Below are 12,529 nucleotides of genomic sequence, written 5' to 3'. Positions count from 1 at the left end.
GAATTTCATCCATATTTCTTTTTTAAATGAAACAGATTTAGACTAAATTAATTTTTATATAAGTATTATGCAGATATTTTTATTAAAATTTAATTTTTTTATTAAATATTTCTAATTTAAAATTAGAGTTGATATAAAATTATAATAAAAATTTTAAAAGTGAGACTAACATCATTAGTTTAAAATTTTAAAAAGTTAAAAATCATATAAAATATAAAAAATCACATAATCTATTCAATATAAATGTGATACAACATTATATTAATCAAATATAAAATAAAATTGTCAGATTTAAATATATATATATATATATATATATATATATATATATATATATCTTTTTCTTTATGTAAAAATAACTATTTTTAAATTTTATTTTTTTTATTACAACAATAATTACAATAATTTATTTTAATATTTTATTATTATAAAATATATTAATTTTAATTAAAATATTAATAAAAAAATTAAATTTTAGTAAAAATATCATTATAACATTTTTATAAAAATTAAATTTAATCTTTAATTTGTTCCATTTTAATAAAATGAAACTGACACTAGTGCAAAAGGAAGGTTTTAACGTGGATAATACGCTTAGATTTTCAGAAAATCGAAACATAAGAAAATATGATGACATTTTTGTAATTTTAATGAATTTATAAGCCTCGTTGTAAGAGAAACCGAGTCAAAAAAGCATCTATTACCTTGGTTGGTTCATAACCGAGACATAAAAACCTCCAAAATCTCATTTTGAAATTTTTTCGAACACTTTAGACATCGATTAAGCAGATAACCGAGTCTTGATCCCTTGATATTTTCACTTTAGCCTAATGCACTATTATTATTCTTCTCGCACAAGAGCGTCTTTATCTCCCATCTCTCATCTCCTATGTGCCTTCTTCTCGCGTCGTCTGCTCCGAGTGCGGCCCCGTCCCCAACCACTCCACCGGCGACATCGTCTACTCCGAGTGCGGCCTCATCCTCGAGTTCCACTCCATCAACGAGACCTCTGAGGGGCGTAACTTCGCCAACGAGTCGAGCGACAACGACCCCAACTGTGTCGGCGATCCCTTTAACTCTCTTCTCACGGATGAAGGCCTGTCTACTGTCATCAACGGCTACGACGACATGTTCTTCTCCTCCTCCCTCAATTGCAGGCAAAATCGCGGTTCCAATAACAAAGTTTGAGCGATGGATTGTTGGGATTGGGTTCCTGTTGGGATTGGGTTCCTATGGGTTTACCCTTCAAGATTGTTCCTTTAACAAAGATACCTTTTTTCTGTGTTATTTTTGGGGCCATAAAAAAAGGTCAATTTTTTGGTCACATTTAGCTTAATTCTTAATCTGATTTTTCTGTTTCATTTGATGCTTCAGCTGGTCGCTCGTTTCTTGGTGGCTTCTGACAAGGTTTGTGCTTTGATAGATACCTCTACTTTGCTCCTTAATTTTTATTACACAGATGTAAATTTCGAAACTTTTTTTGGCTTGTTAAAATTTTACGGTAGTGTTTTTCTTATAAATTATTTTAACATCGTAGGGGTTGTACATATTGGTATTGGAATTTGAAGTGGTGAGTGGTGAGTGGTGAAGATGGATTCAAAAAGCGAGGTTGTAAAGATACCAAAGAAGGAATTGGAAGCAGAAGGGGCTCTGAATTCAAAGATGAAGGGTTCTGAATATAAGCAGTAAGGATATGATATTTAGAGCTGATAAGATTGATCTCAAGAGTTTGGATGCCTAGCTGGAAAAGCACTTGAGCAAGGTTTGGTCAAGGAGCACCACTGAGGCAAAACAGCCCAAAGAAGACGTTGCTGGTATTTCCACTTCTTTTATTTACTTTATATGTTATTTTGGATAATTTTTTTATGGAAAAACTATACACTCTATGGACTACTCCAATCTGGACAACGACACTGCTGCTGAATTGATCAAAGCAAAAAGAGTCACAGTAATAGGCTCACATAAATCTGCTCTTGATCTTGCAGTTGAATGTGCAAATGCAAATGGTAAGAAACTGTTTTGGTTGCAAAATATTCTACTCAACTTGCAGAAGAACTTATTTCAGTTTTGTCCTACATCACTGGCTAGTTTAGTACTTTTCAATTTTTCCCTTCCAATGGTTTACTCCACAAATCACTTTTGCAAGAGTCATGCATCATTGCACAATTTATGCAAAGGACTGAATACTGATTTTTTCCAAATTTCAACAGTTGGGGAGTTATCTTTAAAAATTGATTTATATCGTTTTACGAATCACATGTTCCATTATTATTAACTTTCAAAGATAGGGAATTTCTAAAGTATTAGAAAAAATTCTGAAATGGAAGTTGTCATTGAAGAAGTATGGATTGATACCTAGTCACAACTTTATATGTGTAATGGAACCACTAAATGCATCTATTAATACAGACTAATATCCCACTACACAGGACTGTATTCTTTTGTAAAATATAAAAAAACCTTCTACTACCTTGGTTCATCATTAACCGAGGTCAAAAGTCTAGCGAAAAAAGAGAGTAAAAAAGAAACACCCTCGAAACATCTTCTACTGCCTCGGTTGCATTTGAATCGAGGCAAAAGCATACACCTTTTTGTCTTGGTTCAGAATCGAGGTAAACAATGGTAGACTTTTTATCTTGCCTGTATATAACTGCGAATAAACGAAAATAATCACTGTCGTTTTCCTTTAGTGCACTAGTGTGAATTGAATAATATTAATAAATATACCAAATTGAATATAAAACATTGACATTTATCACTACATTGAAATGGGAATTGACACATGAACAATTTTTTAAATTAAAAAAGTAAAAATATATATAAAAAAATAAAAAAAACTCACAAACTGAGACATACACAGTTCAATGGTCATTTAGAATATATTAGAAAAAATCATAAAATCAAATAAAATAAAGATTAAATTACAATTTAAACCTAAATTCTATACCTAAATATTATTTTGTCCACCAAAACTTTATGGTATTTGAATATTTATATTATACATGATTATTTATATATATATATATATATATATATATATATATATATATATATATATATATCCACATAAAATAAGCACCTTCCTTTTTTTTCGGTTTGGAGGGAAGGGGAGTAAACAATACACTTATAACAGTAGTACATAAATTTAAATTTTGTATATTTGGGCAACTATTTAGTAAATAAAATAATATATAAATTAATTCTAAGACAAATTTAAGAAAATCAATCTCTTTATCTTAATTTTCTATTTCCTCTCAATCTAATAACTTTGATAAATAAATAAATAAATATTCATTTAGTAGTTAGATTAGGAAAGAGAGAAAATAATTTTGTTTTAAATTTGAACACTTTTCATATAACCATTATTTTAGAGTAAAAAATTGGTGTGGTTCAAAAGCCATCTTCATCTTCGAGGCACCGAAGAGGCCATGCATGTGCAAGTGCAAGCTTTAAACAACTCCTTCCTTCTTAACGTCAAATAATAAAAGCACATTTAATGGTGAGTACAAGTTACCGGTTAGATGTTTTTTTAGGTTTAATGTCTAGGTCTTTATTTTCGTTCAAAATCTCAAACAGGGTTTTCATTTTTTTTTACACCACAATTGGATGTCAAATTGAACAAACGACCCGCTTGAGTTACATGGTCAGTGAGTTCATTAATCTCACTATGGTATTAAAAACGAATTTTGTATTAAAAATTTGGATTGCACAAAAGTGAAATCAGATTTAGGAAAGGGCAAAAGTGGGCAAAATCTAAAAATTGAAGTCCAACAATTCAAAAATGTAAATGAGAATGGGAAAAAAAATTAAGTTCCATATTACTAGGGTTCGTGTGAGAGAAAATATAGCGTTCTTTCTTTCTTCATTCAATTCGAAGCGCGAGGGTTCATGGATGAAGAACATCGAGTTGGAAATGATGGATAATGAAATGCAGAAGTCGCATTCTTGTTTAACTACGATTGGGAAAGGGAGGAGCGAAACGACACCGTAAGGTGTTGCATGACAACATTCAGGGAATAACGAAGCTTGCCATTCGGTGTTTGGCTCGTAGGGGTGGTGTCAAGCGTATAAGTGGTCTTATCTATGAAGAGACTCGCGGTGTTCTGAAGATCTTTCTTGAGAACGTGATTCGTGACGCAGTTACGTACACCGAGCACACCATAAGAAAGACGATTACGGCAATGGATGTGGTTTATGCTCTTAAGAGACAGGGAAGAACTCTCTATGGATTTGGGGGCTAGGTTTAGGTTTCTTTATTCAGTTTAGATAAGCTATTGAGCAATTTGGGTCTGTTAAGAAGTGGTGTTTTAGGAATAGTGACTACAATGGTATGAATTGTGGTGTTGTTCTTGATGTCTAATTCGTAATTTAATCCTTATATTTTGAATATTAAAATGTTATTCTGTTCATTTCTTCTACACTGATAGCAAATATGTTTTGTGTATTAGCCTAGTTTTTATTTTGTTGTTGAATTGGTAATTGCCGAGATTGAGATTTTACGAGGAGATCATCTTCTATATTCTAAAGATCATATTGCGAATGTGGTGGAAAGAGTGTGTTTTTAGTCTGAAACACGGATTTTATTCAAGAATCGATCTTAAATGTGAAAAAATACATTTTTTATGTATCCGCGAAATTGTTTATGTCAAATGGTAAAATTTTTAGTATTCATTGTCTTTGGATCTTCACCTTTGGAAATGGGTTGTGTTTCTGCCGAAAGGGACCGAGGGAAACTCCTGCCGCTACCACTCGGGAACGCTACTCCTTCACGGATCGGTCCTTCTCGCTTCCGCCTTATCTCCTGACCCTTCCTCTCTCTATGACAAAGTGGGGTGACCTGCATGAAACATTATGACGCTCAAGTCAGAATTTATCTCCGCAAGTCTAGTAAAAATTAGAAAATCAGAGCGTTTACCTCCTTAATCGATTGTTATTTATATGGTTTCAAGGAATATTCTCCATTAATTTACCTCTTAATGACGATCAATGCTCACCTTAACTGCTCGACAATAACCGTTACATCATTAATTATGCATTCATGGACTTTCGAAAGTTGTCTCTAGCCAACGGTTGGAGAGTTCGCGAATATTACCCTGTCGTCCGACCGGGAATGATCTGCTTCCATCACCCTTACATGCCCGGTCGGTCTGATTAATACTTCCATCGTCCCTGGACAATCGGTCCAGCCTACTCGGTAATGGCTAAGCATGCCCGATCGGTCTATCCTACTCAGTAGTAACACAAGTCCCCCAAGCCCTAGCAAAATATTTTTTGCGTAGGGTTTTGAAGTGGTCTCCGATCGGTTCGCATCTTCTCTTATTAAGGCCTTCAACTGTTGTCGATATTTGCAAGGGCGGGAAGTCGTAAAGTCACGACTGTAAAATTTAGGCGGGAAAGGAGAAAATGAACCGTCAGATCGCCAAAACCGTCACATCTTTCTGTAAATGAACCGTCAGATATTTCTGCGTTTGACGCTCCAGTTTTGCTTGGTGAATCGCTTTTTACCTTGTATAAATAGCCCCGCGTGTGCCCTAATTTTTTACTCCTCTCTTCTCGCTGTCGTTACTGTCTCGTGCTTCACTTTCTCGTACCTATCCTCCTTATCTTCATCCTCTCAAGTAATCATGTCTTATGATTTCTCTAGCGAAGAGGGTAGGGGGTACACCGACGATGATGCTAGTACTCCATCTTCCTCCTTGGGTGCCTTTGCTGGTCAAGGTGCTGGGGCTTCTCCTTCAGGTAACTCCTCTGATCTCCTAGCGGATAGCGATGCTCCTGAGGAAGTCGACATCCACGTGGACTCCTCCGGCGCTTGGGATGGGAAACCCAGAGAAGGTCGCAAGTTCGGGACCTGCATAGTGTGTTACTACCGAGTAGGATAGATCGATCGGGCATGCTTAGCCACTACCGAGTAGGATAGACCGATCGGGCATGCTTAGCCACTACCGAGTAGGCTGGACCGATTGTCCAGGGACGATGGAAGTATTAATCAGACCGACCGGGCATGTAAGGGTGATGGAAGCCGATCATTCCCGGTCGGACGACAGGGTAATATTCGCGAACTCTCCAGCCGTTGGCTGGAGACAACTTTCGAAAGTCCATGAATGCATAATTAATGATGTAACGGTCATTGTCAAGCAGTTAAGGTGAGCATTAACCGTCATTAAGAGGTAAATTAATGGATAATATTCCTTGAAACCATATAAATAACAATCGATTAAGGAGATAAACGCTCTGATTTTCTAATTTTTACTAGACTTGCGGAGATAAATTCTGACTTAAGCGTCGGAGTGTTTCCTGCAGGTCACCCCACTTTGGCATAGAGAGAGGAAGGGTCAGGAGATAAGGCGGAAGCGAGAAGGACCGATCGGTGAAGGAGGAGCGTTCCCGAGCGGTGGCGACAGGAGTTTCCCTCGGTCCCTTTCAGCAGAAACAGGTTGGATTCTATATCAATGTGCAGTTATTAAGAACAACATTTGCCAAGGTACAACCTTAGAGCTTGCTTTCATAATGAAAATCGTCTTTGTTTTTGTCATGTTGGATATAGGGAGAAACCATTATCAACAATGAGTCCATCAGGAACCAAAACAACTTCAATGGCATTAACAAAAATAAAACGACAATGCCACCACCAACGCTGCCACCTCCTCCGCCACCAACTTCAATATAGTCTATTCCGAAAAGGACAAGGCAAGAGCAAGAAAATCCACTTAGTGTCACCGCCACCGCCCCTGCCACCTCCTCCGTCGTCGAAGCGGTGGTCAAAGCGCAAGAGCTACATCCTTCCTCCGTCTCCTCCACGACATTGAAACATGGGGCGACTACCGCTGTCGAGCAGAAGCGTCAATTTCCATGACAAGATTCACGAGTCAGCTAACATCGGCAACCAGTCGCCGCTGATTCCAGTTTTGCCGCTGATTCCAGTTCCGCCACCGCATCCGCCATCGGAAAGTAAGTGAGTGAGAGCGTTACAGATGGTAACAGTGTTTTCTATCCCATCCCCGATGCAAATGAATCTAAAAATCTCATTTTACCCCGATCTCATTTGCATTTCTAAATTGCAGGAGCTGCACTTCAACTTTTAGATTTTGTCTACTTTCCTCTTTCCTAATTTCACTTTGTGTAATTTAAATTTTTAATACAAAATTTGTTTTTAATGTCACGTGAAATTAATAAACTGAGTGACCAGGCCACAAAATCCAAACTTAAACAACCGTTTGTTCAATTTGACGACAGATCTCTAATTATTTCAATTTTACAAAAAAAGGACTCAATTGAGATTCGAAAGAAAAAGAACCTATTTGATATTCTGGACGAAAATAAAAATATAAAGATATTAAACTTTAGGAATATATATATATATATATATATATATATATATATATATATATATATATATATATATATATATATATATATTAAGAAAAACATGTTTCCGTCCTCCTGAAATTTTATTTTTGTTCTTATATTTTTAAATCAATTAATTAGTAATCGAATTTTTAAAAAATGATTTCGATCAGGGATCACCAATATATATTTGACATTAAAAAGGAATTCCGACAATATTCATTTTATTTATTCATAAATTGAGAGTTATTTTTTTATTTTATTTTAAAAGCATTTGATATAAGGAATTAAATGTCTAAAAGTCTAACGTTTTGGAAGCCCCTACGAAAATTCAGTACCTTGCGTTTCTGAAAGGGTGTTCGTAGATTAATTTTGAGGAACAATAAATGTTATATTGTTGACGGGCCGTACTAAATTACCACCTAAAATTTTTTGTTTTGTTTATGATTTTAAATTCCGTGGTCGGTTCTTATAATTATTTCTCACACAAGTTGCTCGTAAATTAGTGACTTTGTTGAAAAGGGTAGCCACTTTTTATTTTTTTATCACCCGAAATTAAGTTATTCCACACGATTTAAAGTTCTTATGAGCATCGTTAAAGTTATAAAAAATTAGGATGAAAATAAACCAAAGTTGAAGTGGGTGTTTTATTCTGCTTTGCTTCATTCACCTTTCGTGAATATGTAATTTCAATTTTCATAAAATATGTAATTTCAATTTTCATAAAATTTTAATTACAAATTCGGCTATCTAATTCTGCAAAGTAAATAACTTTGGTAATTATTTAATTCAACGTAGAAAATGTTAATCAAAATTAAAAATTACAAAAAATAACATTTTAAATTGGTTGTTGAAGAACATCCCAGACTTTGCAAGAACATCACTCCATTAGAGACATTCCAACCAATAGATTTGGAGCAATTAATACAAAGAACTTTTATCAGCTTAGTCTTTATTTTATTTTATTTTTTCGATTTTGTAACGTGATCTCTAATAAAGTTGCTTGAATCATTCAAGTTAAGTAATCAATAAAATAAATTATACATTGTCGTTTAAGAAAAAATAAATAATTGAAAAGAGAGAGTTGAATAAAAAGAATATTTTAAATATTAATATTAAATTAGTGATAATCGTCTACGAGGTTGTTTAACAAAGTATACTACTAAATTACGTAAGAGGAAATTGTTTATGCAAGCTTCAATCTTTCATGGTGTTAAATATTAACTTAGATTAATTTTAAAAACAGTAAAATTATATTTTTTTAAAAGTAAATGTAACATCCAAATTTTGGTAACGAAACAAACGAAAATATAGCTATATTAGTCTAATTAACTATTTTATTTTACCAAATCTTAATCATTAATTGTTTTGTAAAAGGACTTCACACCCTCCATTACTCTGCAAAAGAAAGTCAAAACAACATATTATTCCCACAGTCTCCGTTTCAAAACACTTCAGTCTTGTCAAAAACTCCAAAACTTCATAATCTATTTTTGCAAATTCTAACCGAAATTCCTTTCTTTGATAATTTTCATACAATGGTAAAAAAACTAGAAAACCAGACCAAACTAACTCTTCATCCTGTATCTTTCTGCTGTGATCATCATCTTCCTTTCTCAAACAGTTACAGTTAAAACAATTTGAAAAAAATAAAAATAAATAAAAGAGTACATAATCAATCGTCCGTCAAACTAAGGAAATCATTTTCTGGACGGCTTCATTGAATTTTCCTGGAGAGACAGAAAGTGTGGGGAAATAAAAAATAAATAATTTATTTATTACCCAAAACAAAAGTCTTTGGAAATTCAGTCCCTTTGTTCCCATCTTTTTCCGCTTGCGTACGCGGATTCGGCCGAAATTATTAGCATAATCGACTCCTAAATTCATCTCTTTCTTAACTTGTTTTCATTCCTACTTCTTTAAACGTTCAAATTTCTTCACTCAACCACCGCGAAACTGTTTCATAGCATGCCACCACCGTTTCCAAACCCAGAAAATACTTTCCCGGTAAAAATTTCACCCTTCCAAATTTCTCCCCTTTCCTTGCGGAACCCATTCCTTTCCTGAAACCAGCATCAGGGTCGCTGCGAGTTTAGATAAAGAAGCACCTCCGATGGCTTCAGCGGCTATATTTTCGTCGCTTCGACGGCGCCGGTCGCCATCGCTGGAGGCGTTTCTTGTGCCAGTTGACCTCTCTGAGGTGGCGCTGCTGGAGACACTTATCTCCGTCTCCGGAGACGTCGTATCCTGCTTCTCCGACAATCGGTTCCCCTTCCAGCGCCGGAACTCGCGTGCCCTCGTAGGAAAAGTAGAGATTTTCCGGTCTATGTTAGAGTGCTTGAGAGACTCTGCTGACGGTGGCGTTCTAACCCCCACGGCGGTGCTGTGCTTAAAGGAGCTTTATTTGCTACTGTATCGCTCTAAGATTCTTCTTGATTACTGTGCCCGATCGAGCAAGCTGTGGCTCTTGCTTCAGAACCATTGTGTGTCTGGTCACTTCCATGACTTGTGTCAAGAATTTTCGACCCTTTTGGATGTTTTTCCCGTTGGAGAGATTGGACTCAGTGATGACGTTAGGGAACAGGTTGAGTTGTTGCAGAGACAGTCCAAAAGGGCTAAGTTGTTCGTAGATAAGAAAGATGACGCCCTTAGGATAAGGTTCTTTTGGTTTCTGAATGAATTTGAAAGTGGGAGGGTTCCTGATTCTAAGGACTTGAGGTGTTTCTTTGTTGATAAGTTGCAGATGCTCGATGCTAAGAGTTGTAGGGTGGAGGTTGAGGCCTTGGAGGAGCAGATTGTGAACCACGAGGGTGATGTTGAGCCAACAGTTCCTGTGCTTAATGGGATGGTGGCTATCACAAGGTATTGTAGGTTTTTGTTATTTGGGTTTGAGGAAGAATTGGAAGTTGAAAGTCAGAAGAGAGCGAGGAAGAGGTTGATTACCCAGGAAATTGCGGAAACGTTTTTTACGGTTCCTAAGGACTTTTGCTGTCCGATAACCTTGGACTTGATGTGTGATCCTGTAATAATTTCTACTGGTCAAACTTATGATAGGAGGTCTATATGGAGGTGGATGGAGGAGGGGCATTGCACTTGTCCCAAAACTGGGGTACTGCTTTCTCATAACAGGCTTGTTCCTAATCGTGCTCTTAGGAATTTGATTATGCAATGGTGCAGCGCACATGGAGTACCCTATGATCCACCTGAGGGGGTTGATCCATCAGTTGAGATGTTTGCATCAGCTTGTCCCTCCAAAGCTTCCCTTGTAGCTAACCGAGAGACGGCCATGCTTCTCATTCAGCAGCTTGCTGATGGGTCGCAAGTTGCAAAGACTGTGGCTGCCAGGGAGATAAGATTGCTGGCCAAAAATGGAAAGGAAAACCGTGCCTTCATTGCGCAAGCTGGGGCAATTCCTCATCTTAGGAAGTTGCTTTCCTCTCCTAATGCTGTTGCACAGGAGAATTCTGTGACTGCACTGCTCAATCTGTCCATTTTTGAAAGAAATAAGAGTATGATCGTGGAGGAAGGGTGTTTGGGGTCAATTGTTGAGGTGTTGCAATTCGGGCACACGACTGAGGCAAGGGAGAATGCTGCTGCAACATTGTTCAGCCTATCTGCTGTCCACGAGTATAAGAAACAGATTGCGGATAATGTGGGAGCTGTTGAAGCATTGGCATGGTTGTTGCAAGAGGGAACTCAAAGGGGGAAGAAGGATGCTGTCACAGCATTATTTAATCTCTCCACCCATACTGAGAATTGTTTGAGAATGATAGAGGCAGGGGCAGTGAAAGCTATGGTCTTGGCTTTGGGGAATGAAGGAGTTTCCGAGGAAGCAGCTGGTGCCTTGGCCTTGATTGTTCGGCAGCCTATTGGCGCCATGGCAGTTGTGAGGGAGGAAGCAGCAGTAGGTGGATTGATAGGAATTATGCGTTGTGGAACGGCAAGAGGTAAAGAGAATGCAGTTGCAGCTTTGCTGGAGCTGTGCAGGAGTGGTGGTGCAGCGGCAACTGAGAGGGTGGTTAGGGCGCCTGCCTTGGCCGGCTTGCTTCAAACCTTGCTTTTCACAGGGACAAAGAGGGCAAGAAGAAAGGCAGCTTCACTTGCTAGAGTGTTTCAGAGATGTGAAAATGCATCTCTGCATTATGGTGGATTGGGTGTGGGTTATGCATTTGCTAGCGATTCAGCTTCAACCAGGAATACTACAAGCTTTGTGAGTGATGTTTCACTTCCAATGTCCATTTCTGTTCCTGTTTTATGATAGTGGTAATACTCATTTCCCATGTTTCTTGCGTTCATGTTTTTTTGTAACTCTATTCATTCTTTCGTTGACATTTAATGTCAACAAGTATAGAAATACCAGATGTATTCAGAGAAGGATGTGTTGTTGAGCAGTTAGCTTCAACCCATGTGTAATCTGTTTTTGCAAGAACGAATACAAAATGCTCGAAAATGGAATTATTAGACCATTTCAGGCGTCCTATTTCTTTTTGTGCATCCCTCTTGTTGGCCATCACTACAGATAAACATCAAGAATGCCAATTTACATGAATTTTAAGTGTAATGCTACTACTTTTGTATGTATGATTGAAGCTCACATCTGCATTTATACGTACGAAGTAAACTTGTTTTGTTACATTTACATGGAGTCAACACGTGTACTAATGTGCACAATTTGTTCCTTGTGTTAAACAGCATTTTTCTGTTCTTTCTATTTGTATTTGGTTCTCTACTTTTGCTCTGTTACAGGGATTTGTCAGATGTATCTTTGGTAAAGCGTGGTGGAATAAATTCTGTTTGTTGTTAAGTTTGAGTCATGAAATTTGTAGTTTTGAGTTGAGATACCGTGTTGGGTTGAAGCGTGTAGCATGCATGCATCATGATTCCGTAGTAACGTAGTCCGCTAATTCTGTCCCACGAAGCATGAAGAGAGCACAGGAAGGAATGTGTTACATTATTTGAGGTCTATGAATGTGGATCACGTAAGAGAAGAATGATGCTCTTTGATTTTGACTTTCCTTGCTTTGTTCCATTCCTATGTGCTTGGAAAAAAACAGCTATGAATGAATATGTGTCGTCATGAATCATAATGCGGAGGTATCTTAAAATATTGCGCAGCATATCATACGAAGATACTGAGAAAAAAGTTGAGGCAATTAAGAAGAGTGCTATTCACATATTGAAA

At 36.8% G+C, this 12,529-nt stretch overlaps 1 long non-coding RNA gene and 1 pseudogene across 1 annotated transcript; both read left to right on the top strand.

Annotated features, from left to right (window-relative positions):
- The first annotated feature begins 734 nt into the window (after positions 1-734).
- Positions 735-2,077, top strand: LOC148205615 (uncharacterized). The gene is made up of 3 exons (XR_015783307.1): positions 735-1,407; positions 1,538-1,814; positions 1,986-2,077. It is a non-coding gene; the product is annotated as an uncharacterized LOC148205615 (long non-coding RNA).
- A 6,833-nt stretch (positions 2,078-8,910) lies between these two features.
- On the top strand, positions 8,911-11,813 carry LOC124821276 (U-box domain-containing protein 17 pseudogene; annotated as a pseudogene).
- Positions 11,814-12,529: the final 716 nt, after the last annotated feature.

This window comes from Vigna umbellata, chromosome 1 (genome assembly GCF_029865625.1).
Source record: "Vigna umbellata cultivar VRB3 chromosome 1, Vumbellata_1.0, whole genome shotgun sequence".
NCBI classification, from domain to species: Eukaryota; Viridiplantae; Streptophyta; class Magnoliopsida; order Fabales; family Fabaceae; genus Vigna; species Vigna umbellata.
Note: the sequence above shows the minus strand (reverse complement) of the source record. Positions and strands in the feature narration are given on the sequence as shown.